We start from the raw sequence: 24,605 nt of genomic DNA on the forward strand, positions 1-24,605 counted from the left end.
CCACATGGTGGCTCACAACCATCCGTAACAAGATCTGACGCCCTCTTCTGGTGTGTCTGAGGACAGCTACAGTGTACTTACATATAATTAATTCTTTTTTCTATGACATATAAAAACGGGCATTTTGCAAAATCAGAAGAATGCTAATGTGACATTAAAGATTTGCTATGTGATAGGCTGTGTGATGTTCAGTACTAGACAGCAGATAATCTACACCCTAGTCCAGTGTCTTTAGGAAAGAGAAATACCAGTAGGTTGCAAAATGAGGAAAATCGGACTTTCATCTCCCTTGCAATGAATGAATGATCTCACGATTTTATTTCCTCCCCAGTATTTGTGTTCTTTTGAGCATCTTAGGTTGTATTTTTTTTTTAAAAGACCCACCTAGTTAGGTAATGAGTAGTTTTTTTCTTCCTTAGTTAACATCATATTTTTGTTTTCAATATGCATGATTTAATTTTATTTCTTTTACTGAGTTCAGATTTACATTACAATGCAGCCCGGCGGCTATTCAATAAAATCGGATTGCATAAATTCTCCAAAACTAATACATCAGCAGTAAAAGTTTTCTAATTCTAAGGGCAAGTTTTCCACTTGATTTATATCCGGTTTTACTTTTTTATAAACAACCTTCCCTCCCTTCCTTCACGTTGTTCTCTGTGCTGGGATGGAAGGCCACATCTCTCTGTTTCGCTCAGCAGTGCTGTGATTGCTGGCCATTCCTCAGTTAAGAAGAACCAGATGGCCATGAAACACCAAGGTCCCCTCCAAGTCTCTTCTAGACAAGTCGTTTACATAGAGCACAAGGGTGCTGGCCTAAGACCACTGAGAGCCTTACACAAGGCAAACATCATGCCGGTTAAAGTCAGAAGGGGCCACCTTTAGGTTACAGGGAATCAATTCGCTTAAGAAGAAAACATTCTGGGCTGGAGAGATGGCTCAGTGGTTAAGAGCACTGACTGCTCTTCCAGAGGTCCTGAGTTCAAATCCCAGCAGCCACATGATGGCTCACAACCATCAGTAATGAGATCTGCTGCCCTCTTCTGGTGTGTCAGAAGACAGCTACCGTGTACTTATATATAATAAATAAATCTGAAAAAAAAAAGAAAAAACATGATAGAGACAAGAGGAACTAAGTCATACTAAGTCACATTACTATATTGCAAAGGACACAAAAATAATTTGCTGACCGCATTAAAATATCTTATGATATTTTAATGACATATATGCATAAAACAATTTTTATTATAATACAGATACTTAGAGATTACACGTTCAGAGAAAAGAACATAGCTAAATCCCAAAACATCTTGACAAGTGAACACATTGCAGATAATTGGAAAGTAGGTAACATAGTTTCCTTTTTAAAAATTGCATTGCTTATCTGTATCTCACAGTCGGTCCCCTCCCTTTTCTGCAATGGTCCCTGAGCCTTAGGTACAGGAGTTGTGCTATGCATATATCTGTTTGGACTGGGTTCCACAACTCTACACTTTGATCAATCGTGGCTTTCTGTTGTGGAAAGACTATTAAGAGCCAGAGAAATAGGGAGTTATTTTTATAAGATTGTGTGTCTCCTAAAAAGGTCAGAAACTATACCCATAATATCTCACCAACGCGGCCACCTAAATGTAAATGCTAAGAGCTGGAGAAATGGTCTTCCCCAGGGAAGAGCACAACACTTGGTTATCCAATACCTAGTGGTCAGCTCTGAGGAGATATATGGATATATATGCACAGCAACATTATATATATATAAAACTCATGAGTGGATTTGGAGAAACGGAAAGGGAAGATGATATAACTATATTATACTTTCAAAAAAATTTTTCAAAATTGGATTTCTGGATGATGCTTGGGTTTGGGTTTTTGTTGTTGTTGTTGTTGTTGTTGTTGTTGTTGTTGCTGTTTGTTTGAGATAGGTATCTGTTGTAGCTCACAGCAGCCTGGAATTCAAAAGATAGCCCAGCCTGCCCTCAAACTCTCAAACCTTCTGCCTCGGGGCTTCTTAGAATTTCGGGTGTGTGCTACCATGCCCAGCTTCTTCCTTTGTGAGATGTTTTTCAGGTCGCATCTTATAAGGTTTGGGGTGGGATAACAGGTGTCACAAAATGATACCCTAAAGTTGGCAACATCACTAGCCGTGGGCATACTGCTATGCAAAAAGTTCTTTAACACTGAGATCCAACTTATATCATCTGTTGGATAGAGATATAATATCCTAACTTACAGGATATATACAAGACTCAGACTTAAGTAAGGCTAGGGTCTATTAAACTATAAAAATACCCAGGAATAATTCAAAACTGATGCCGGCTTCATCAAGGTAAAATTGTTTGTCAGGCAGCCGTGGCGCATGTCTTTAATCCCCGTACCCTAGAGGCAGAGGTAGGAGGATCTTTGTGAGTTTGAGGCCAGCCTGGTCTACAGAGCAAGTTCCAGTACAGTCAGAGCTGCATAGAGAAATCCTGTGTTGAAAAATCATTAATGAAAGAAAGAAAGAAAGAAAGAAAGAAAGAAAGAAAGAAAGAAAGAAAGAAAGAAAGAAAGAAAGAAAGAAAGAAAGAGAGAGAGAGAGAGGGAGGGAGGGAAGAAAGTTGACAAATTCTATCAGCTTCGCGTTCCTGTCCCGCCATACAGGCGCTTTTGACATTTATATAACAAGAGTCAAAAGAAAGTGTTGGCAACACAGTCAGAACGTAGAGCCGGGATTTCCAGAGATGCTTCGGAAAGCCAGGCTTCTTGGAACTTGCTTTGTACACAGGTGTCCTGACTTCCCGAAGCCTGAAAGGCGGAAAAACAGACTCTGGAATGTCTAATCAGACAAGCACATGACAGAGACGCCGGTGGCCTCTTCCTAAGGCCCAGGAACCAACAGACTTTGAACCTATTTGTTCTCCCCACTCCCAGTGGCTTAAACCAAAGCAGAAAGCCTGGGTCATTTCGCAAATCACCTGACTTCAAACTGAAATCAGTAACCCAGAGAAACAAGTACTTTGGGGGCATAGGGGCGCCCAAGGGGCTTAGCCTGCACGTTCTGATAAGATCTGATCTTGAATGATTAATACTACCTTATTCATCCCTGACCCCAGGAGGTGTGCCTCTGCACACATTCAAACTCCATGGGTGAAGGACACACAGGAAAGAGTCAAACACAAGTCTAAAGAATGAGGTTACAAAGTTATCTCTAGCGTCCAGCTGATAACTGGGCAGCAGCTAGCAGGTAGAAAATGACAAGGAACAGGAGAGAAAGAGACAGAGAGACAGAGAGACAGAGAGATGAGAACTCCATGACAAACAGTAGAGCATGATCTTGATTTCCTATTACAGAACACTTTGGTTATAAACAAAAACAGAGTTATACGTTGAGTCCAATCCACATATACAGATCACTCTGCTTTGCCAATCTCGAGTGTGTTTTTGTTTGTTTTCCTATTTGTTTCCCCATTTCCTTTAGATTGGCGGGGGGGAGGGGATGAATTATTTTAAAGAAATTCTAAGGGTTTAAGGGTTAGGGATTTAGCTCAGGTAAGGTATTAGTTTAGCAAAGGCACGGCCAGGTTCAGTCCCAGAATAGAAGTGAAATCCGTACGTCTCATTTCACCCACAAATCCACTGTGTCTCTAATATAACGTGTTAATAATAAACCTTAATATCTACTTATATTTCAATTTCTCCTTCTCAGAAATGCCCTTCAGCAATTGGTTAGATTCTACATGACACAAAATGGCATGGTTTTGCTTCCTCTCCAGTCCCTCTGAGTGGCTGGAGAAGCAGGACATTTGTCCTGTAGAATAGGCTGCATGCTGGATTTGGCTGGGTTTAGCTGGGTTTGGCTGGAGCGAGCTCACGTGACTTGCTCCCTTACCCTTGGCGATTCCTCTAGCCTGATAGGTAAAGCTAGTGTTTGAATCGATGTAATTCATATTAGTTTTACAAATGACTGTGCAGTTCCCTACTTTCTCACGGAAGCCATCTTTTAAAAAGCTTAAGGCAGAAGGAACAAGCGTGGCTTGTCTGTTGTGCCCAGGATAGACGCTGGCAGAGCTGAGGCCCGGGGCCCGGGGGGTGGGGATGGGGGTGGGGAAGATCAGTGATACATTGCACGCTGCATGGATGAGACCCTGGGTTCCACAAAGCTCACAAACACATACACTCCACAGAGAAAAGAGCACACCGGGTCTATATTCTAAACCTACTAGAAATCAGATTTTCAAATTGAGTAATGCTCTCTATCTCCCTCTGTGTCTGTGTGTCTCCCCCTGTGTGTCTCCCTCTGTGTGTCTCTCCCTGCATGTCTTTCCCTCCTCTGCATCCCACCTGATATCACTTCCACTTCTATCTAAATTCTTTCAAGCTTTTATTGATCAACTCCATGTTACCGGGCATGTACAAATGTCTGAACTGCTAAGTTGTTGTTTTTGTATTTTAAACCACAAGCAAATAGAATTATGCCTGATGTGTCCCTCCATATCTTGGTCTGCCTACTTGTTCCATCTTTGCTCACACAAACAGCTCAGGATTATCTATCCATCTACAGCACTGCCGCCATAGTGAGGACAGTGAAGTTGTCTCCAGTGGCTAACACACCATAGCACCACAGTGTGCTACCACATTCAAACTGTTCCCCATTTTTGCTATTTTTTTTTCTAGTTTATTGGGACAGAGTATCATGTAACACAGGTTGGCCTTGACCTCTCCATGTGGGCAAGGCTGGCCTTGAATTCTTGATCTTCCTGCCTCCACCTCCCTGGTACAGGAATTACAAGAATGTGCCATCCTGCTCTGGTAGGATTCTTAAAACACATTTCTAGGAAAACGCATGGGAATTCCCTCCAGGCTGTTTGAAAAGTGAAATTTGTGGGTTTAGGGGTAAACTTGTTTTCAAATGTATTTGATATTTTTAAAACTTTAAGTGTCTGGAAAAAAAAAAATGAAGTGCTATCAGCAACCTAAAGCTAGGTGCTGAGAACTATTGTTTAACCCTTTAGGTGCCTTAAGCTTATCTAATCTGATAGCATACGGGGAGGAAGCTTCAATATTTCTCTTTTTTAGAAGTCAGCGCTATTCCACAAGATTGCTAAACCACAGAGCTGGGATTCATACCTCAGCATATTGTGTCTAGAGCTAGACTAAATTGAAAGCAAATATAATAAAAGGACAAGACATTCTAACCAAAGAGCGGTATACAACACACGAGAGACTTCGCAGAATAGACCACGAGCAAGTTCGTTCTCACCAACCATATCTGCAAAGACAACACGTCCAAGGAAGAATCATTCTGAGGCACTAAGAAGACATTATTTTTAGAGAGGCAATTAGTCAATTCAATTCATGTTTCTGTCTGTGGATAAGGAGCGGGGTGGAATCCACTTGTCCTGGCAGACCTTCACATATTCAGAAGGAGGTTTACACAGTTCTCTCCCTAACTGCTGCACAAGCGTGAGGCCAGCCTTGTCCTAGCTGTCCATGACCGTTATAATAAGGCTACACCGGGATGGCTCTTAGCAATTCTTATCAACTGTGTCATCTCTTGTCCCAGTGACCCTGATGTGGACATTCTTCCAGTGGGTAATGTCTTTCTTATGAAAGGAAACTCTTTTCTAAGCATAGGCAGACAAACACAGGATACTGTGAACTCTAAAATCTTCTGCTGACCACTAGAATTATGGTCTGTCCGTGGCGGTAAGAGCAGAATAATTCTAGATTGTTCAAGGATGTGGGTTATATCCTGGCTCTGTCATTCTCTCTGTGAAAAGAAGTAAATCTAGGTGTTTGTGCTTTGGAACAAGAATACTTGGGCTAACCAGTTTGACCATGATGCTGTGAGGATACATATCACATGAGAACAAAAGACCCAGATAAAAATCTTCCGTTAAAAATGGGCAGAAAGAATGTGGAATGGCCATAAACCTTCGGTACTTCAGAATTTAACTTTATTTTATAGTATGAGGTCCTTTGATGACCTAGAAAAAGCTACAATGTGCTTTTCCTAGGAAATGTACACACACACACACACACACACACACACACACACACACGTGTTCCTAAACATTGGGGGAACTAAATTACTCTGCAGTACAAAAAGTGTCTTATTTCCACTTTCCAATTATGAAGTGACTTTGAGTTGAGTGTGGCGGTACACACGTGTAATTCCAGCAGATCAGAGAAAGGAACAGAGAGAATGCTTCATGTTTTTCATGTTTAATGCTGGTCTCCTCCATAAAATGAGCTCCAGACCAGCCATCTAGGAATATATAGTTGAGACCCCCACTGAAAGGGTAGTGACACCTTTTGGCTGGGATCAGTAGTATGCTCTACAGTCTCAGCCCTGAGGCAGGAAGGCAGAGGATCCCTTGAGTCCAGAAGTTTGAGCCCCATTCTGGTAGCATGGAGAGACCACTTCTCAAATTTACAAACAACAACAACAACAACAACAAAAAGTGTCTTCTGAGTCTTTAAATGTGTACATCATGTGACATTGGTCCTGGATTCAAAACGGCTGTTGTATTTCAAAGCTGAAGTGACTAAGGTAGTCCAAGATGCACCTTGCCTGGGATCCTTCCAAACTGTTTGGCTTCAACTGAAGAGCTGTAGACAATCGGGTCCCATTTTCCCAGTGGAAGAAGAAGATGACGCTGTCCCTCGGTGATGCTGTTCTTTATTTGAATATGCCCATTTCAACTAAATTACACATTCTTCTCTCTGTCTCTCTCTGTCTCTCTCTCTTAATGAAACCATTCTGTTAAAGTAATCCTAACCACTATGATAACAAGCTTGGGTTTATTTGTTTTGGGGGTTTGTTTTTTTTTTTTTTTTTGGTTTTGGTTTTGGTTTTGGTTTTTCTTTCAAGACAGGGTTTTTCTCTGTGTAGCCCTGGCTATCCTGGAACTCACTCTGTAGACCAGGCTGGCCTCAAACTTAGAAATCCTCCTGCCTCTGCCTCCCAAGTACTGAGATTAAAAAAAAAAAAAAAAAAAAAAAAAAAAGACTTTTTTTGAGACTGGTTTCTCTGTGTAGCCCTGACTGTCCTGGAATTTGCCCTGTAGACCAGACTAGCTTCAAATTCAGAGATCCACCGACTTCTTCCTCCTGATCGCTGGAATTAAAGGTGACTAACACCACCACCTGGAAATAATTTCTAATAGTCAATACCTTTTTAAGGCAAAACTCTGGGTTTCACTTTTTTTTTTTTTTTCTGTGTTATTTACTTCGCTTTCGTCATTCTAGTATCCTTTCATGAGCCTGAATTTCCTGGATTGTCACCAAAAGCCAAAATAGGATCAGGAGATTGGGGAACAACTGTTTTACAATTGGGTCTGTGAAAAGTAGGTTTGCCAGCCTCTCAGGTACAGAACTAGTAGTTTGTCCCAGATCTGATCCCAACTTCTGGCCTCCCTTGTTAAACCTTGGAGGTTATTGTGCATCTAATGCAGTTTCAATTTTCAAACAGCCAGTGGGCACCTTGAGGTCAAAGGACAGTAAGCACAACTTCAGAGAAAGCAAAACTGCCCCCACACGCGAACTCTATTAGTTCATCTCTTTTCTGGGCAGTTTTAAACAGGGGACAAGACAGTTGATAACTTCTTCCCAACTCCTCCCAGGTCTTACACACATGGCTGGGAGGCCTGAACCTTGAGCTGTGTCTGCTATTCCATAGCAAAGGCCAGCGTGGAAAACATAAACCTATGGGTTTATGTCAACACAAACAGCTACTGTCAGCTCCTTTTCTTGAAAACAAACATTGACAGGTAAGGGGCCAGGGATAGAAGCTGTCACTGGAGCCAGGACCCTGCCTGGGGCTTCAGAGAGCCAAAGAGAAAAAGCAACTGCAGGGCTTTGGTTGTGTAGGAGTCTCCTTCTTCTCCACTCTTCTCATCCCACAGAGAACAACAAAATCCATTTCCTCTTGACCTCCTGGGGGAAAATATAGTATTTATCAACGTGTTGGCCCCCAAACCTCAGAACCAGAAGAACCACACCAAAGTGCTGTTGAGCAATAGATTCTAGGTACTTCACACATCCCCTGAGCCTGCACCTGGGAGGCAACCTTTCAAAGGCGGTTCCCAAGGTGACTATTGTGAATGCTAAAGTCTGTGCTCCCTTAGGAATAGTAATGGATACTCTGAGAGTGTGTGTGCGCATTGCGGTGTAAGTGTGTGATGTGTGTGTGTAGGATGTGTGTCTGGGGTATGTGTGCCCATGGACAGACATAGAGAACTGTAAACTCTGTTTCAGCTAGGCTTATTGGCCACAGAGCTCTTAGTATCTCCCTGTCTCTATTCCCCAACCCCTCAAGGCTCTAATAACAAGCATACACAGCCATGCAAGCCAATGTTGTTATTCGTTGTTTGTTCTATGGATATTAGAGATTCAAACTCAAATCTTCATGCTTGCATAACAAACACTCTTATCCACCCAGCTATCTCTCCATCCCTCATTGAAAGATCTAGGGCTATACCTTCATAAGGATGTTTGGGGGGTATGGTGGGGAATTTCTTCTGCACCCCTTCTTTTTCTTATCATAAATCACATCATACATTTTTCTGGATTGCACATATTTCCCTTCCACGCACTGACGCACCTCTGTCTCTCACTCCTTCAACTTTGTACCTGATTCTCACCCATTTCTCTCCCCTCAATAACTCCCCCTCTACCAGAGCTCTGGTGATCTATATCTTAGCCTAGTTTCTATTCCCTTATACTCCTCAGCACACATCCATATCCATATAGAACGCTATACATATAGGTGTTGCTATTTCTTTTCACTAAAATGGAAACTCTTAAAATTTCCCTGGTTTCTGCTCTTTTTCTCACCCAATGAAACCTGATAGAAAAGCTTCTAAACTCTTAAGATTCAGCTTCAATTTGCTCTTTTTAAAAGGTGGCCATGTGTGAGCCGTGACATGACTCCTTCTTGCTGATGGACACACTTTGTTCTCAGCTTCGTATTTCTGTGAACACTAAAGCAATCAGCATCCCTGTATATTGTGCTTGCTTTCCGTCTGGTTCACAGATTCTTCTTCATAAAGTAGAAAATGGGCGAAGTGCTCGCTATCAGCGTTCTTGCAGGACTGTGTGCCTTTTATCATTTTATTTGCAATGCTAAGTATATTTTTATTTTTGATAACTCACATTGGCTTGGTTGCTAAATAAAGCAATATTATTTCAGTGATAACTCATTAAAATACTCTCTTCCTTTATTACTTGTTATTATGTACAAGTCTATAGGTAGTGAAGTGTGATCGGCTATATAAATATTGAATTTTACTTATTTGTATTTATTGTACTGTGTGTGTATGTGTGTGTGTGTGTGTGTGTGTGCACTTGCTCATGTGTGTGGAACCAAAAGCACAACTTTTAGGAGTCAGTTCTTCCCTGTCCTGTGCATTCTGGGGCTGGGAGCCCTCTGGTTGCCAGGCTTTGCAAATGGCACCATCTTGCTGGCCCAGTATTGAATGCTAACTGTCCTTCATTTCACGGTGTTCCAGGTTCCCCAAGTATTCTAGTGTCCGACATCAGAGTCTCACTATTACTACATGCCACATGCAAAAAGGTTGAATCCTGTGGCATCATAAGGAATGTAACAAGAGAACAAATGTCAGAAAACTGAAAGACAAATGAAAAAACCCATTTTCCAAGGTTCCAAAAATATTCTCAGAGAGGTAGGAGGGAGAGAGGGGAAGGGAGAGAGAATGCTGAGGGAGGGAGGGAGGAAGCAGAGACGGATGGGATGAATGGATAACAAAAACAAAGACCAACTCCCAATATTTGATTATCCCTGTCAGCAGCTGAATCTGATGGCATCTGTTTTTCTTCAGTGTTAAATATATAGGATTAGTGGAGGGCAAGGGACGTTTTGTAGAAACAGCAGTCTTTTTGTTTGTTTGTTTCACTTTTGGGATTTTCTTTTCTTTCCCTTTCTCACTTGACAACTTATTTATTTATTTATTTATTTATTTTAAAAATTGAAAACGAAGAAAGAAGGACCTTACCAGATGAATCTCAGTCAACTCTTCTTTGATATATTTTTTTTTTCCTCTTGGACTTAATTATCCTCCTGCCCCAGCTCCGGAATATTTAGGACTAGAGACAGATCCCGTCTTGCCATGCTTGCTTTGTTTGGTTTGAGTAGCTCTATGTGTCCAACACGCAGGGAAGTGGACAGTTTCCTTGAGGCCGATATGATCTATCGTTCATGGAAAATAAGCACAATTCAAAACGGGCCATGTGAGGAAGGCCTGAACAGCTGAGGAAGAGGCAGGGGTGAGGTGTAGGAGAGAAAGGGCCAGACCTTTGAGCTAAGAATCCACAGTTTTCATCACAGACATACATAAGATAGCCTGCATAGGCAGAGCTGCTTCGAGAGCACATTCCAGGAAAATCTTAAGAGATTACTTTAATAATAAACCATGCATTCTTCAGCAAGCTGTCACGGGATTAACTACCCCTTTCTCGGCTGGGAGCACAGTCCAGACTCCACCCCACCCTACCACAGGGCAGGTTTTTGTGCAAATGACTGTCCTTATGTGGGGACCTTGGTTTTTAAAGCACTGCATTTAATTTCTTCCTACCTTAATTCTCTAAACAAATTTTGGTGGTGATGAACATCGGGGTGGACTTTGAGGTGTGTGTGTGTGTGTGTGTGTGTGTGTGTGTGTGTGTGTGTGTGTTTCTTATGTGGAGATGTTCATTTTAGACTTACTGAAAAGTTAATAACTTGGATGCGGCAGGAAACAGCACCTCCTGGGATAAAAAGAGTTAAATTTATTTTTATTTCCTTTTTTTTTTCCCCCCCTACATAATGTGAGCAGGACATTGAACTACTGCCAAGACCAATATCAGCACCCTAGAGATATAAAAATACACTTCAAAACCAGAACTCTCTACTGTGGGCTCTTTAGATTTCTGTCTAAAACAAGGGTGTTCGCTTTAAGCAGCCACTTGGAGCCTGCTGCTCACAAATGAGCTCTTTGGGTCCACATCACCCCTTCACAACTGCGGCTCACAGCGGATGAAATCATCTTCCTTCTCTGGCTTCTAAGGCAAATCCGTTCCACCTCATGGGAGTGAGTTAACACCGTTTGATAATAACCTTTCAACTATATCGATAAAGACAAAGGCTGAAGTGGCCCCCTTTGAGAAATTTCCACATTAAGAAATGATTCATGTCTGTGTGTAGACTTGTTTCTTTTGTATTAACCAAGTCCCTGTTTGCTTGAATGAACTACCTTTTTCCCCCCCTAATTTTTGAAGCTTTTGAAATGACACCATTTCTCTAGACTACTGGATTTGAGAATCCAAGTGTGATGTTCTCAGAGCTAGCATAGTTACAGTTCGCACCTATGTCCTATGCCTTCATAGAGCTGAAAAGTAGACCCTTCCACCATTCACAGAAAATCCCCCCCTTTTTTTTTTAACCGTAGAAAATTACCTAAGAGGAATATTGGAAGCACACACACACACACACACACACACACACACACACCTCTACTCTGCACACCCAGGTGTGGTGGGAATCCAGACGTCAAGAGGGGCAGCATCCTGACCAGCTGTGTTCTTCTGTGTCCCTTACTCTCCCTGCAGAAGGGCTGCTCCAAGACTGACCTACTTGCAAGCAGAAACTGCCAACTCTCATTGAGCTACCTCAAATTACAGTGACTTTGCAGCTGGGGCTAGGCATGGACCACAAAATACATCCTTGGTGTGCCATAAGCCCGATTGGAACCCTTGATTCTCAGTGGTAAAATGCAAATCCATTGTGTACTCAATAAAATCAATAACCCGTGTTTCCATCCTAGTCACAATTCGTCATTTTCAACAGGGGAGGGGCAGGAGGGAGAGGGAGGAAGAGGAGGAGCAGAAGGAAAAACAGACAAGAGGAGGAGGGACAAGAAAAAAAAAGGACTAAATAAAATAAGAAAGTGGAAGAGGAAGAAGAGGAAGGGGGAGGGGAAGAATGAAGAAGAGGGGGGAAGAAGGAAGTGCGGGAGAAGGGGGGAGGAGAATCTTCCCAAAGCTTAATTTCTTAAGTTCTTAAAAAACACCACTGTTTCTGTGGATATTTAACAATTGTCCCCCGACTTTAAAATACGCAGAAAAGAAATTGTGAAATTCTTTAGGTTTCCCGAGGTCTGCTCTGCCGGACCAGCCACAGCTGAGCATCGATGGAACACCTTCCAATCCTTATTCTCATATCTCAATATTTTCATGAAGGGATAAGAAATGCTGTAGAAACTAGCAGACAAAGTCATGTTATCTACATGTGGGTGGATATACACTGAAATGATCACAAATGCAGATTATTTATATGGATGCTAACTTGTTTTGTTTAGGCCAGTTTAACAGAATATGCTCGAGCGTGGTATTAAATTTCAATATCAGTGCATCTTTTTACTCGGGCACACGTAGATTTCCCTCCTGTTTAAGCACGTTCACGTCCACAATTAAAGAATAGTGATTTTCTTTTAAGGTAACAATCCAGTCACATGCCCAGCTTTAGAAAGGACAGACTGGACCCTGGAAGGGAAAGTCAGGAGAAAAGCATGTCTTTGTTCAAAAGGCCCCAGGCGGTTTAGGATGGGTTCGCAGTTCGCGTGGGGAAAGGATCTGAAACGCAGCTCAGAGGATCCCATCCCTTTCCTCCAGAGTTTCCCTTTTCCTGTCCTTATGTGCACCCTTTCTGGCCCGAGGCAGTGTGGGGCTCCTGGCCCGGGTTGTGTGCACGCTCCTTTTTCCGGGTCTCTGCGATCGCCCCCAGCTGGCCGGGCGCACAGGGCGCAGGAGGCTCCGGATCTCCGTGGCTTTAGCTCGAGTTAATAAACAGTTAAGTTTGGAAGACTCGGCAGACACGTTGAGGGGGAGTTACCAAGTCCAGGCAGCAAAAACATCCCGCCGCCACATTCCTGGAGAGTCCTCAGAGCCAGCATCTGATTAGAACCATATCTCTACCGGGAGTGGCCGCGCGGCTATTTAAGCGGGGTCCTCCGTGTCCTCGGCGCTGCAGCCTGGAGGCTCCGGGCGCGGGGAAGTCATGCTGGCTCCGCAGAAGCACTAGCTAGTCCGTGAGTAGCTCTGCCATCCCCCTTCCCTTCGGTTCCTTTTCTTTTTCTTTCTTTCTTTCTTTCTTTCTTTCTTTCTTTCTTTCTTTCTTTCTTTCTTTCTTTCTTTCTTTCTTTCTTTCTTTCTTTCTTTCTTTCTTTCTTTCTTTCTTTCTTTCTTTCTTTCTTTCTTTCTTTTTCTTTTCTTTTTTCTTTTCTTTTCTTTTCTTTTTTTGCGACCTACTTCTCTCCTTTGCTGGCTCCTCTCTTCCCATCCCTGCCTTGGCTGCAGACCTTGGACGCTGGGGAAATCTTACAAATGAGACAGTGTACTCCAGGGAAAGCAGCGGGGTTTTGTGGCCTGACATCTGTGGAATGCTTCCAAGGAATGCGTTTTACCTTTGGGGTCAGACTCAAGGCGCCCATCCTGTGACATTTAACGAGTCCCACCGTGTGTGTATGTGTGTGTGTGTGGGGGGGGGGGGATGTACACGCGCCCTAGTGCTTTAGGGCTTAGGGGACATCCCAGGGAATGGCGGTGTGGCTGCTGACCATGTAATTAACTCCTGAATGATGTTCAGTTTTACTGTGCGACAAAGGCTGGGGACATGGTCTGTGCCTCCGAGGAGGGGCTATTTTCTGCTGACTGACAGCACAGGGCATTAAAAAAAACTGTGAACTTTGTCTTATACCAGCATTCCTAAGAAAGTATCTACCCAGGCCACTTAACAAACTTGTTTTAAATCCTGAAGCGTTTAAATGCTGTTTTTTTTTCTTGACTGTTGTAAATTATTTGGAAGGATTAAGAATTCAAGAAGAGGGACTAAACTGTGTTTAAAACCTTGGAGACCCTGCCAACGTAGCGGTTCTCTTTGCAGCATAGAGCTGGTTGTTATTTCTTCCTGCCTGCTCTCCTCCACTTAATCCTGAGTCTGGAATTCAGCTCTGTAGTCAGTTTCAGATGGGAGCTGCTTGAATCCGAAGGGAAATTTAACTGGATTAAAAACAGTTTAAAAATATGGATGTTATCTCTACCCGAGGCACCCCCTCCCACCCTTTCCTCTTTCTTCGCCTGTGTTTGGAAGAAAGGGGGAGGGGGCACTCTGTAAACGGAGAAGAGCAGAAACGAGCTTCCAAACACATGGAAAGCTTTAAAAATTACGGAGGGGCAACTTCATGAATAGTAAATGTTGCTGTTGCTCTATAAAGTAACTGGATGAAAAAAAAAAAAAAATTCTGGCCCTAATCAGGCAAAGCAGGAGGGGAGGGGTGGAGGTAGATACAACTCCAACCTAAGTAATGGCAGAAAATTTGCCAAAATCCCTTGGAGATAGCTGATAAGGCTCCAGGAACGCTTCTGGTGGGATGTCTAATCTACCTATTTTACCATCTTGAGGCCTGGGCTCTGCACACAGAAGCACTGACTGCTTGTTCAGAAAGGAGGGGCTAGCCAGGACTCGGGAACCACTACTACCAAATGGCTTTTCATGGTGCTATCTTGTCCTAGATTAGGCTGCCCCATTCTAGCGAGGTGCCCCACCCACCCAGGACTCCGACCTCTCTCTCCACAGCCTTGAACTGAGGCGGGCACAAAAGTACTAAAAGATAAATTTACCGGCTTGAGAATTCAGGAGTGATGGGGATTCAGGCTTTCGAGAGGAAAACAGATACCTAGGCAAAGCAATGCTAGAGCGGACACGACTCAGAAGGTAAGATGAGCAAGATCCCTTGAGAAAGTGCCAGAGAGGTGTGGTGGTCTCTTCCAGCATGTGCATCAGATACAGGCCGCTTCTTCCCAGAGTTTGTAGTCACTCTCTCCTAAAGCTCGCTGGATTCTTCCCATGCCTTTTTTTTTTTTTTTTTTTTTAAAAACTAACCACAAACCCCTTCTTTCTCTACTGTAAGCTCAAGCCCTTTTGTCCAACCAGGAGCCTAGAAACATTCCCCACCCCCACCCCCAGGCTGCTATGCTCCATCTTTTGCCCTGGGTTCTAGAGAAGGAACCCAGAATCTTGGGCATGCTTGGCAAGCCACAGAGCGGTGCGTCTCGATTCCTGGTTGGATGGTCTTACCCTGTACTCCAGTCTAGACTGAAACTCATCCTCCTCCTGCCTCTGCCTCAGGAGCACTAGGACTGTAGACGGAGGTGACCGCGCCCCGCTCAGCTGGGCCACTTGTGTTATGGCAGAAGAGAGAGATTGTGGAGGTGTGGGAGGAATGTCTTCTGCCTTTGCCCTCCAGCACGTGTGTATTTATAGAATTGATGATGCTGATTCTATTTATCTCCACCTGAGGATGTAAAGGAGGCTGGGAAGATAACCACAGAGATGCTTTTAGGCCTTGCTGACTTGGGAAGAAAGAACAAAATCCAGAGGTTAGATCTCTCTCTCTCTCTCTCTCTCTCTCTCTCCTCCTCCTCCTCCTCCTCCTCCTCCTTTCTTCTTCTTCTTTTGGCATTTTGACACTGAATCCCAACTCATATCTCACTTCTCAGTGGGACATTGAACGCCCCCCCCCCAGTCAGCCTTCAGAGTCCTGGAATTCCAGGCAAGCGCCACCACACCCAGCTCAGAGTTTGCATTTCTGCTAAAGACTTAAAATTTCCAAGGTTAAACTAAGTCTAAATTCCTGTCCTTGGGCCTATTTATTTCTTGTCTTCCTTCAAGGGTTACGTGGATTTTAGTTCACTTTTAAGATAGTTGTTGACGGGGTGAATGGTGCAAGAGCCTCCGGAAGCTGTGGACCAACTGGTCTGGACTGCTTAGCCATAGTTCTGTTACCTAAAAATTAAACGAGCAGGAAGACAAGATTTGCTCGGTGGCTTGTGGCCACCCGGAAGTTTTGTGGGAAGCTGTGCTCCTGGTGAGACCATGAGGAAGTTGCTTCTTCATTTCTCCCCCAGCCTAAGCCTACCACCACGTAGATGAAGCCAACTTGGAAGCGCCCTGTGTTTCTTCACCTCTTCTCTCTGTTGGGGTTTCATTCCTTTTCTTGGAGACAGAGCTGGGATCCTGGAGAGGCTGCTGAAGGGAACTCACTAACAACCTAAGTTCCCCCAGCTGAAGACTTGCAAGACTCTGCCATTTAAAGCTCCCTACCCTGGACAGCATTAGGCTGGGTAACCAGACAGGCAGTCCGAAACACCTGAGTAGCAGGATGCGGCTGTTTTGGGGTTTGGTTTGGTTTGGTTTGGTTTGGCTTCCTCCTCGTTCTCCCTGGAATTGTAATAAAAGTTGAAGCACTGTTACGGAATTACAGAGGGTGGCCCAAGTCTCATTTAGATGACACATTATTCACATCAGATACGTGTGTTTAAGGGAAAGCTAAATGATGGTAAGATATCCTAGTGGGTTAATCATAGCAATCAGAAGGGAAGCAAATGACCAGGTCTCCTGCTAGAGACAAAAGCCCAAACAAATTCCTGATTAGGGGTACAAATGGTGCTGGATATCTTAAGGGCTTAGCAGTTCCTATACTCATGTGCTAGCCGTTGTCCCTCCTTCTGCCAACACAGCCCAGTTGGGTAGTAGTTGAAAGCATCCACACAACTGTTAGTAAGATGACCGTAGGCACACAGAATAACCTCTCGGTAATTCTGATTTCTTATCTGGGAAAGAACAATAGTACTAAGGGCTGCTGAGAAGGTAAGTTAATCTATATACTTCGAAAACTTTATTCTGTTTGTCTTATTTGTTTCTGCCCTGTGAACAATTGAATCTAGTCTTTGTGGTCCCTGAGAGCAAGTGGAGAATTTCTTAATCAGAGTGGAATACCACCCACCTATTTGAAAAATGGTAATCGTTCAAGTATTCAATACTAAAAAAGCCTGTGTGTTTGCTTGTGTTCACGCTAGAACAGACAGTTAGTTACTCTCTGTTCTCAGTGTGGAGGACTGCTATTTGGTTTGGTCAGAATGACCTCTGGTCTCATTTAAACCTTCTCCACACTCTCTCCGACTCCCTACAGAGAAAGAATGACCCTTCTCCTAGAGTCAGCATTCTAGCCAAGGAAGTGGGAAAGGGAGGGACCACCCTGACTAAGCTAGTGACTAGGACAGGACATGGGGGCCCCAATACTATCTTGGTTCACATAGCTGGGCAGGTTGCCATGGTTATTCCCCTTCCTGCATCTTTCCACCACCCTGGAAGGAAACTTGCCTTCTCTAGCGCAAGCAGAATCTGAACAAATTGCTTCCTGCTCTAAAAATGGAAGTTACTAAGTGGAGTCTCTCGTTACTCGTATGGCCCTTCCCTCACCCCCCCCCCAAACTTGTTTTAATTCCAGTATAGACTTTCTAATCTTTGCTAGCTCTCACATCATCTAGACAACAACACAAGGCGGCTTATAAAATTTCAGTTATTACCTCAGTACAGAAGTTGCTTGGTAATTTCTGTCTCCTCTTATAACCTGCATAAACTAGCTGGGGGCAAGTGACTCGTGGCTGATCTAAGCCGGTAGGAATTCTCAGTAATGGGTCATGCCAATTTACGGTTTAGTTCTAGGGAAGTTACCAGGAAGCAGAAAGTATGAAGAACGTCTCAGATTTTTCAAGAAATATCTGAGTAAAGGGTGAGGTGAAAAACAGGAAGTAAGGATTCTAGAACGCGGGGTCTCGAATCCTGTGAGAGCTAAGGGTTGTTGCAACTGTGGAGCAGGTGCCTATGTGTAGAAAACCCTGGGTTCAACCCCCTACACTACAGAAAAGGAAAATTCAGTTAAAATGCTCTGAAGCCTGGAAGAAACTTGAAGGACAAGTAGGTTTAATAAGCCTTGGGAGGAAGCAAAGCTAGTAAAAGCTATACTCTGTCTCACCATGGCTATGTGACATAACTAACACATTAGGCTGAAAAACCCCGCCCTCTGCAGAGGACATAAACTGCCACCTGTAAGCTGATTTGTAACAAATGAAGCCACCCACCCCAAACTGCACACTTGGGGTGTGTTTCACAGCTAGAGAGACCCCTTCCTCCTCCTCCTCCTCCTCCTCCTCCTCCTCCTCCTCNNTCCTCCTCTTCTTCTTCTTCTTCTTCTTCTTCTTCTTCTTCTTCTTCTTCTTCTTCTTCTTCTTCTTCTTCTTCTTCGATTTATTTATTATATCTAAGTACACTGTAACTGTCTTCAGACACTCCAGAAGAATTCATCATCAGATCTCATTACAGATGTCGTGAGCCACCATGAGGTTGCTGGGATTTGAACTCAGGACCTTCAGAAGAGCAGTTAGTGCTCTTAACCACTGAGCCATCTCTCCAGCCCGAGAGACCCCTTCTGAGACAGGTTCTCAGAGTGTGGCCTCTCCATTCCAGATGGACTGAACCAAGCTGGCAGAAGGGCTCATCCAGCTGCGTCCTACATGCAGTGGAAAGCTTGACAGCATACTTCAACTCCTACCATCATGGAAGTAGTAAAGCGAAGCTATTTAAGTATGTTTAGCTGCATCTTCGGTTGCAAAGAGATGAAGCAGCACATACCTATGTTTTACCCAGTATCTCAACATTGCTTTCTTGGTCCAAGGAAAACCAGTATAAACCTTAGTTTTATGACATTGCTGAACATCTAAATCCTTTCTCCTAGGCCAAAGTTCTTTAAAGAGTATAATTAATGTCACTTAGGAGACTGTCTTAGCCAACAGCTTTAAAAAAAAAAAAAAGAAAAGAAAAAAAGAAAAGAAAGAAAGAAAAAAAGGACTCCAGTAAACTACATGATTACCCTTAAACCAGATGGCTTTCTCTAGCTCATAGCTTTTACATTTGCCTTCCATGCCGTGTCCAGGAGTGCAGACAAGAGCCTCCACTATAGATACACTATCTACTGCACTTGAGTTTCAGAGAGCTGTGTGTCTTAGGAAGGATCAATCCGTTCTCCCATTTAACGTCTATAACTTGTAATTAAAAAAAAAAAATCCTGGGCTTTGGGTTTAGCTCAGTTGCTGGAGTGCTTTACCCAGCATGCACAAGGCCCTTGGTTCAGTCCCCACTGCTGAACTAATTGTAGCTCATACCAGTAATTCCAGCATTGGGGAAGTGGAGGCGGGGACGGGCCGAAGTTAAAGGGCATCGGCACTATACAGTGAGTTAGAGGCCAGCCTGGGCCACTTACTGTCTCAGAAAAAGATGTCTCCATTATTTAGCTCCCACATGATCAGCTTGCTCCACATCAGCTCCTAAAGGGGAGGCTTTAGTGTTTCTCTGAATATTGATGAAGAACCTATGTGATCCATGATGCTGGGCTGGCAATGGAGAAACAACAATCCCAGCGAGTAGCAGTAAGGAAGAAGTCTGCATCAGGTGAGGCCCTACACACAAAGTCTAGAGTTCTGCCAACATTCAGTGGAATGGCAGCTCCTGGCATTTCTCAGAAACAATACTAAAAGCCAGCAAGTGGCTTATTGGTAGAGTATATACCATGCACATGTGAGACCCTGGATTTGATTGCCAGTTTTTTAAAAACGGTGGCTCAGTGTTCCTAACTTTTAGCTATCACATTCACCTTGCAAAAAAAAAAAAAAAAAAAAAAACAGTCCTATGAATGATTGGTGTGTGGGCTAGAGAGATGGCTCAGCAGTTAGGAGTGCTGACTGCTCTCCCAGAGGTCCTGAGTTCAATTCCCAGCAACCACATGGTGGCTCACAACCATCTGTAATGGAATCTGACGCCCTCTTCTGGTGAAGTCAGTGGTTGTAATAATAGAGTTGTCCTTTAAGTGACTAAAGGTGTCAACTATGCAAAGGTAAAATGAGAAAAGACATTGTAGGGAAAAGTAAAGAAGGGAATCATGTAGGCTGGAAAGAACCGAGTATGCTCTAGTTACTCTGGCCACTCTGATAGATGCAGAGCTAAGAGATTATAATGTACAGAAGGAAACCATGGGGTAGTACAGGGCTCATGGAAGTTAGGGTTTTTTTTAAGAGTATCTCTTCATTTAAGCAGAAAGACATGTTGACTCAAAACAGTTAACCCATCTAAGCTAGCAAGCTGAGTGTGAGCGAGGATTGCTTGGCAGTTGATAAAAATTCTACCAGCAAAGAATGGCAAAAGGTTTGCTTGGTTTAATAGATTTAATATCGAGGAACAAAAGGGAAACAGGTTTATTGTCCTCTATTTCTTTGATTTGCCTGAGACAGGTTCTTGTGATGTAGCTCAGGCTACCTAGCCACCAGTTCACTGCATAATCTGAGCTGGATCAAACTCAACAAACCCTCCAGCCATTGACCTCCTCCACTCCCACCCTCCAGTGCTGGAATTACAGGCATGCATTACCACCTCCTATCTGTGCATTAGCCTTAACAGTTTTTAAAGTACTGTGCTCTTCGCCAGACTGTATAAAGCTTAGGAAAGTAGGGTATCTAATTCCCTCACCTCAAAGGCTTTACTGAGTTAAGGGAAGAATTCCCCATGAGTCAGAGAGTAACAATAGGCCATGATCATGGTGGGGAACGATGCAGTGGGTAAGAGACATCTCTGAGGTCATACACTTGAATAGACTTTGAGTGACAAATTGGGATTTAAGTGGGAGAAGGCCATCAGAGATTCAAGCTGAGACAGCAGCAGCAGAGACATGGAAGGTGTGGCACATCCATATCTCTGTTTGGGGAAACAGAAAAGAATGTCTTCTCTAGAGAGCCAGTAGCCATGAATCCATATGTCTGCAGATGGGTTAAGGACTTTGAAACTGTGCTTCAAAGCACAAATATAGGTATGGAGCACTGACACTTGGTTAATACAAAATTTGGGAAGGCTAATCCAATAGGCAATTTTTTTGTTGTTTTTTTGTTTTTTTTTCGAGACAGGGTTTCTCTGTGTAGCCTTGGCTGTCCTGGAACTCACTCTGTAGACCAGGCTGGCCTCGAAATCAGAAATCCACCTGCCTCTGCTTCCCAAGTGCCAGGGTTAAAGGCCACTGCCTGCAGTAGGCACTTCTACATAACGTCTCCATAGAAGTTGACCTGATACAACTAGAATCACTTAGAGCTTGGGTTATCATTGGAATTCTTTGCAAAGATGGAAAGTGCTTAGCGATTACACCTTTCGACTTGAAGCACTTTAGGGATAGTAGGGAAAAGCATAGTATTTATGTAGAAGAGGTAAACATACATATACCATGAGCCTGACACTCGTAAGGAGAATGTGACAAGGACGTATGGCTGGGAGGAATGCTGGAACTCAGTAAAGTTTAAGAAAAAGGGGAAGATGACAAGCAGTGTGACAAGCAGTGTGACAATCAGGGACAACTGCAAAACAAAGCAAAACAGTGAGTCGGAGCTTTGCTGGATGAGTGGATAGATACGGAACCATTGAGAATGACGTCTCAGCTTCACTCCAAGCTACAGACAATACTCTCACAGGTTTTGTAGGTACAGAACAAATTCCATCCAGTCTCATCCCAACCCACCTACCTAACGCTCAGCTCCTGGTGTGAGAACTCTTGTGCAGCATGAGAGATGTGGTCCTGTTCTGTTCTGGGTGCAGAGGCTTCCTGCAGCCAGCGTCTGTAGCAGCTTCTGTGAGTTGCCGCTGTAGACGACTTTCTTGAGAAGACTGTCCTAGCAGGAGGCTAATGCTTTTTGTAACTAGGTAGTGCACTGTAACCAAAGCTAGCTAGAGGGAATGGAAAGGAGACGTGGTGACATTTTCCTGATAGCTGATTTCATTTACATCTCAGGTCAGGAGCTTTGCCTCCTCTGAAAATGCCTTTCTTGAGATTTTTAGGATCAGCTCGCACATTTGGTACTAAGATGTAGACATCGACACATCGCCTATGACATTTCTGTTGGTTGAAACTGATTGCCAGATGTATGTAATGTCTTCTTCCGGTGTTTATGAAGCTAGTGATGGATCGGAACCTTGAGTTTTAAGTAAACGTTACAGAAACACCCCTGGTATTCTTTAACAACCCTGCCTTGCACAATTCTTCCTCTCAGAGGTCACTGCCACAAAGGTGTTCCTTGGGATTGCAGTATGGCTACAGGAGATTTTAAAAATTGTTGAACAGATAGTCTATACATTGTGGGGGTCTCCTACCATTGTTCATATAGAATTCCTTGACGTAGTGCTAATATTTTTTCCCTTACTAAATGTTGATAGCAAAGAAGGTTTTCATGATAACTAGAAATATCTCCTCCAAATCACTTAGCATCAACTTCAGCCAACACTTTCTTGCCCTATACAACAGGTACCTTAAAGGTAAAGACCATGTCTTCTTTGCCATTGTATACATAGCCTAATAGCTTAGCACATAGTGGGTATTTAATAAACAACCAGATGGCCAGGTGGATACGTAACTCAAGCCACTCTCATTTATGACTTGTAATTTTCTGTAGACTGAGCGAAAAACAAGAACTTCAGCTTCCTTTTAGCTATTAGAATAAGTGAAACATTGCTGAACCTTGTCCTAACTCTTGAGTAATTTATAATGAGCAATATCCACATGATCCTATAGTTCATATCTGCTTAGGTCTTAAGAAATCAGACAAGGTGTTACTAAAATTCTCCAGATGATGTGGTGTTCTCAAGTCATGGGTTTAAGGTCTGCATCACCTAGTAATGGATGTAAGCACTTGGCTAATAATTGCACTCCACTGTTTCCAGGCTGCCATTACATCCAAAGACAGCTTTTCATTCTTCCTTTGTTTCAGCACCTACATATGTTCATCAAACTTTCGAATACAGATGATCCGACAGTCATGGCTGATAATTGCTTTGATTTAACATAATCTGTGCCCAAATGAGAGAAACTTAAATGTATTTATTTTGCTTTGCTCTGCTGTTTATTTTTTTTTTCCAAGACAGGGTTTCTCTGTGTAGCCCTGGCTGTCCTGGAACTCACTCTGTAGACCAGGCTGGCCTCGAACTCAGAAATCCACCTGCCTCTGTCTCCCAAGTGAAGGGTTTAAAGGCGTGCACCACCACTGCCCGGCCTGCATTTTTTTGAGATAGGCTAGGGTACTATAGCCAGGATAGCCTGGAATTTACTATGTAGCCCAAACTGAGCTCCTCCTGGCTTAGCTGGTCCCACCCCACACCAGTGGAGGGATTGTAACCATGAGCCACCACACTCAGTGAGAGACTTATTTTTGAAAATTTGCTTGTGCAGCTGGCTTGTGATTTAAGATGTAATTTCCACTAGCCTTTCTAAACGTTGACAGCATTAGACTGCCAACTCATTACTCTCTGCCTTGCCCCCAGTGTGTCCAAGAACATAGCTGGAAACCAAGACTAGGTCATAGCCTAGCCAGCTTCGAAATCCCACCATCAAAGCAATTTTTCAAAGTTTTAATTATTTGATTCAAAACTCACTGCTCGGTGATTAAGCTGCTTGCTTATTCAGCTGAAGTCCAGATCCTGGTAGCCCTGTGAGCAACTCATAAACACCTGTAATTCTAATTCCCAGAAATCAATCCTATGTGTCTCCTGGCCTCCCCAGGCATTTGCACACACATGTTCTAACATACATACATACATACATACATACATACATACATAAGACACACAAATAAATCACAATGAAATAAGTTTAAAAATAACCTTATTGATTTTTTTTTTTTTTTTAACACAGAGTTTCTCTCTGGGTATAGTCCTGGATGTCCTGCGACCAAGGTGACCTCAAACCAGTGCTGAGATTAAAGGTGTGAGCCGCCACCCCCTGGCTTGAATTTTTAATTTTTTAATTTGTCAGGAGATCATTCTCAACAGCTTTACAGAGGCATCAGTTAAATGGTGACCGAGGTGTTATTGTTATAAGCTGGCTATGGGCCCCTTTCTAGACAACGTTCAGATGTTCTCTGTAGGTGTTACTGGATCCTAAGAGACTTACCTAATTTCCTTTGTTGGGTGCTAAAATTAGGCCCAGCCTCTTACACTCGATAGCACCCTAGGCATGTGCCCCATTTTGGTAATGCTCCAAGTTCTACCTAAATGTTAAATATTGCTCTGATAACTTAACACATCTCCAGGATGTTTAGTTTTAAAAATCGAAGCACACACACCACCCCGATGTCATATCCTAACTGTCTAAGGATTAGCAATTGCCTAGCCTTTTCTCAGCACTGATGTTTCTGGATTTTCAATAGTTATATAAGAAACACTGAATGGGCAGATGCAATACCGTTTCAAAGAAGTCAGAGTGACGTGGTTATTTTAGTCAGTTGCTGCCTTTGACAAAAGATGTCCTTGTTTTGTTTCCTAAATTGGCACTTCAAAAATGTCATTTCACTGATAAAATAGGCATTAAAGGAGACTTCTTTTTAAAGATAAGATGGATCATAGAATAAAGGGTGTACTATATGATGGCCTTTGACTTTTATGAAAGCCACATTTGGGACACAGAGTTTATTTGAAGTTTGAGGGTCACTGGCATCACTGCCTGCCTAGAAAGAATAACCTTGAATCTGACATTTGAGATTATTAGACCTTAACATTTTGATTAAAAGGTTTTGTTTCCAGAAGATTAGTCAAGTATTTAAAATAAAAGAAACTGGCAGCAGCGTCGAATCGCTCAAAGTGGCAAGTCCACGCAGCTATCATACTACAAAGCTATCTGACTCTTTGAAGCCTTCCTGCATGCACTGGG

General features: G+C 43.1%; 1 protein-coding gene across 9 annotated transcripts in view; it reads left to right on the plus strand.

Annotated features, from left to right (window-relative positions):
- Dab2 (DAB adaptor protein 2) overlaps nucleotides 1-24,605 on the plus strand; it is a 129,563-nt gene that overhangs the window by 64,512 nt on the left and 40,446 nt on the right. For 2 of the 9 annotated variants that reach the window (XM_021208280.2, XM_021208279.2), the window contains exon 1: nucleotides 12,837-13,064. The exons of 5 other annotated variants lie outside the window; for them this stretch is intronic. The gene's annotated coding sequence lies outside the window, so the exon portion shown is untranslated. Of the gene's footprint in view, nucleotides 1-12,836; nucleotides 13,065-14,611; nucleotides 14,750-24,605 lie in introns of those variants that run through there. 2 more of the 9 variants (XM_029544062.1, XM_021208281.2) reach the window with 2 other exon arrangements.

This window comes from Mus pahari, chromosome 11 (genome assembly GCF_900095145.1).
Source record: "Mus pahari chromosome 11, PAHARI_EIJ_v1.1, whole genome shotgun sequence".
Taxonomy (NCBI): Eukaryota; Metazoa; Chordata; class Mammalia; order Rodentia; family Muridae; genus Mus; species Mus pahari.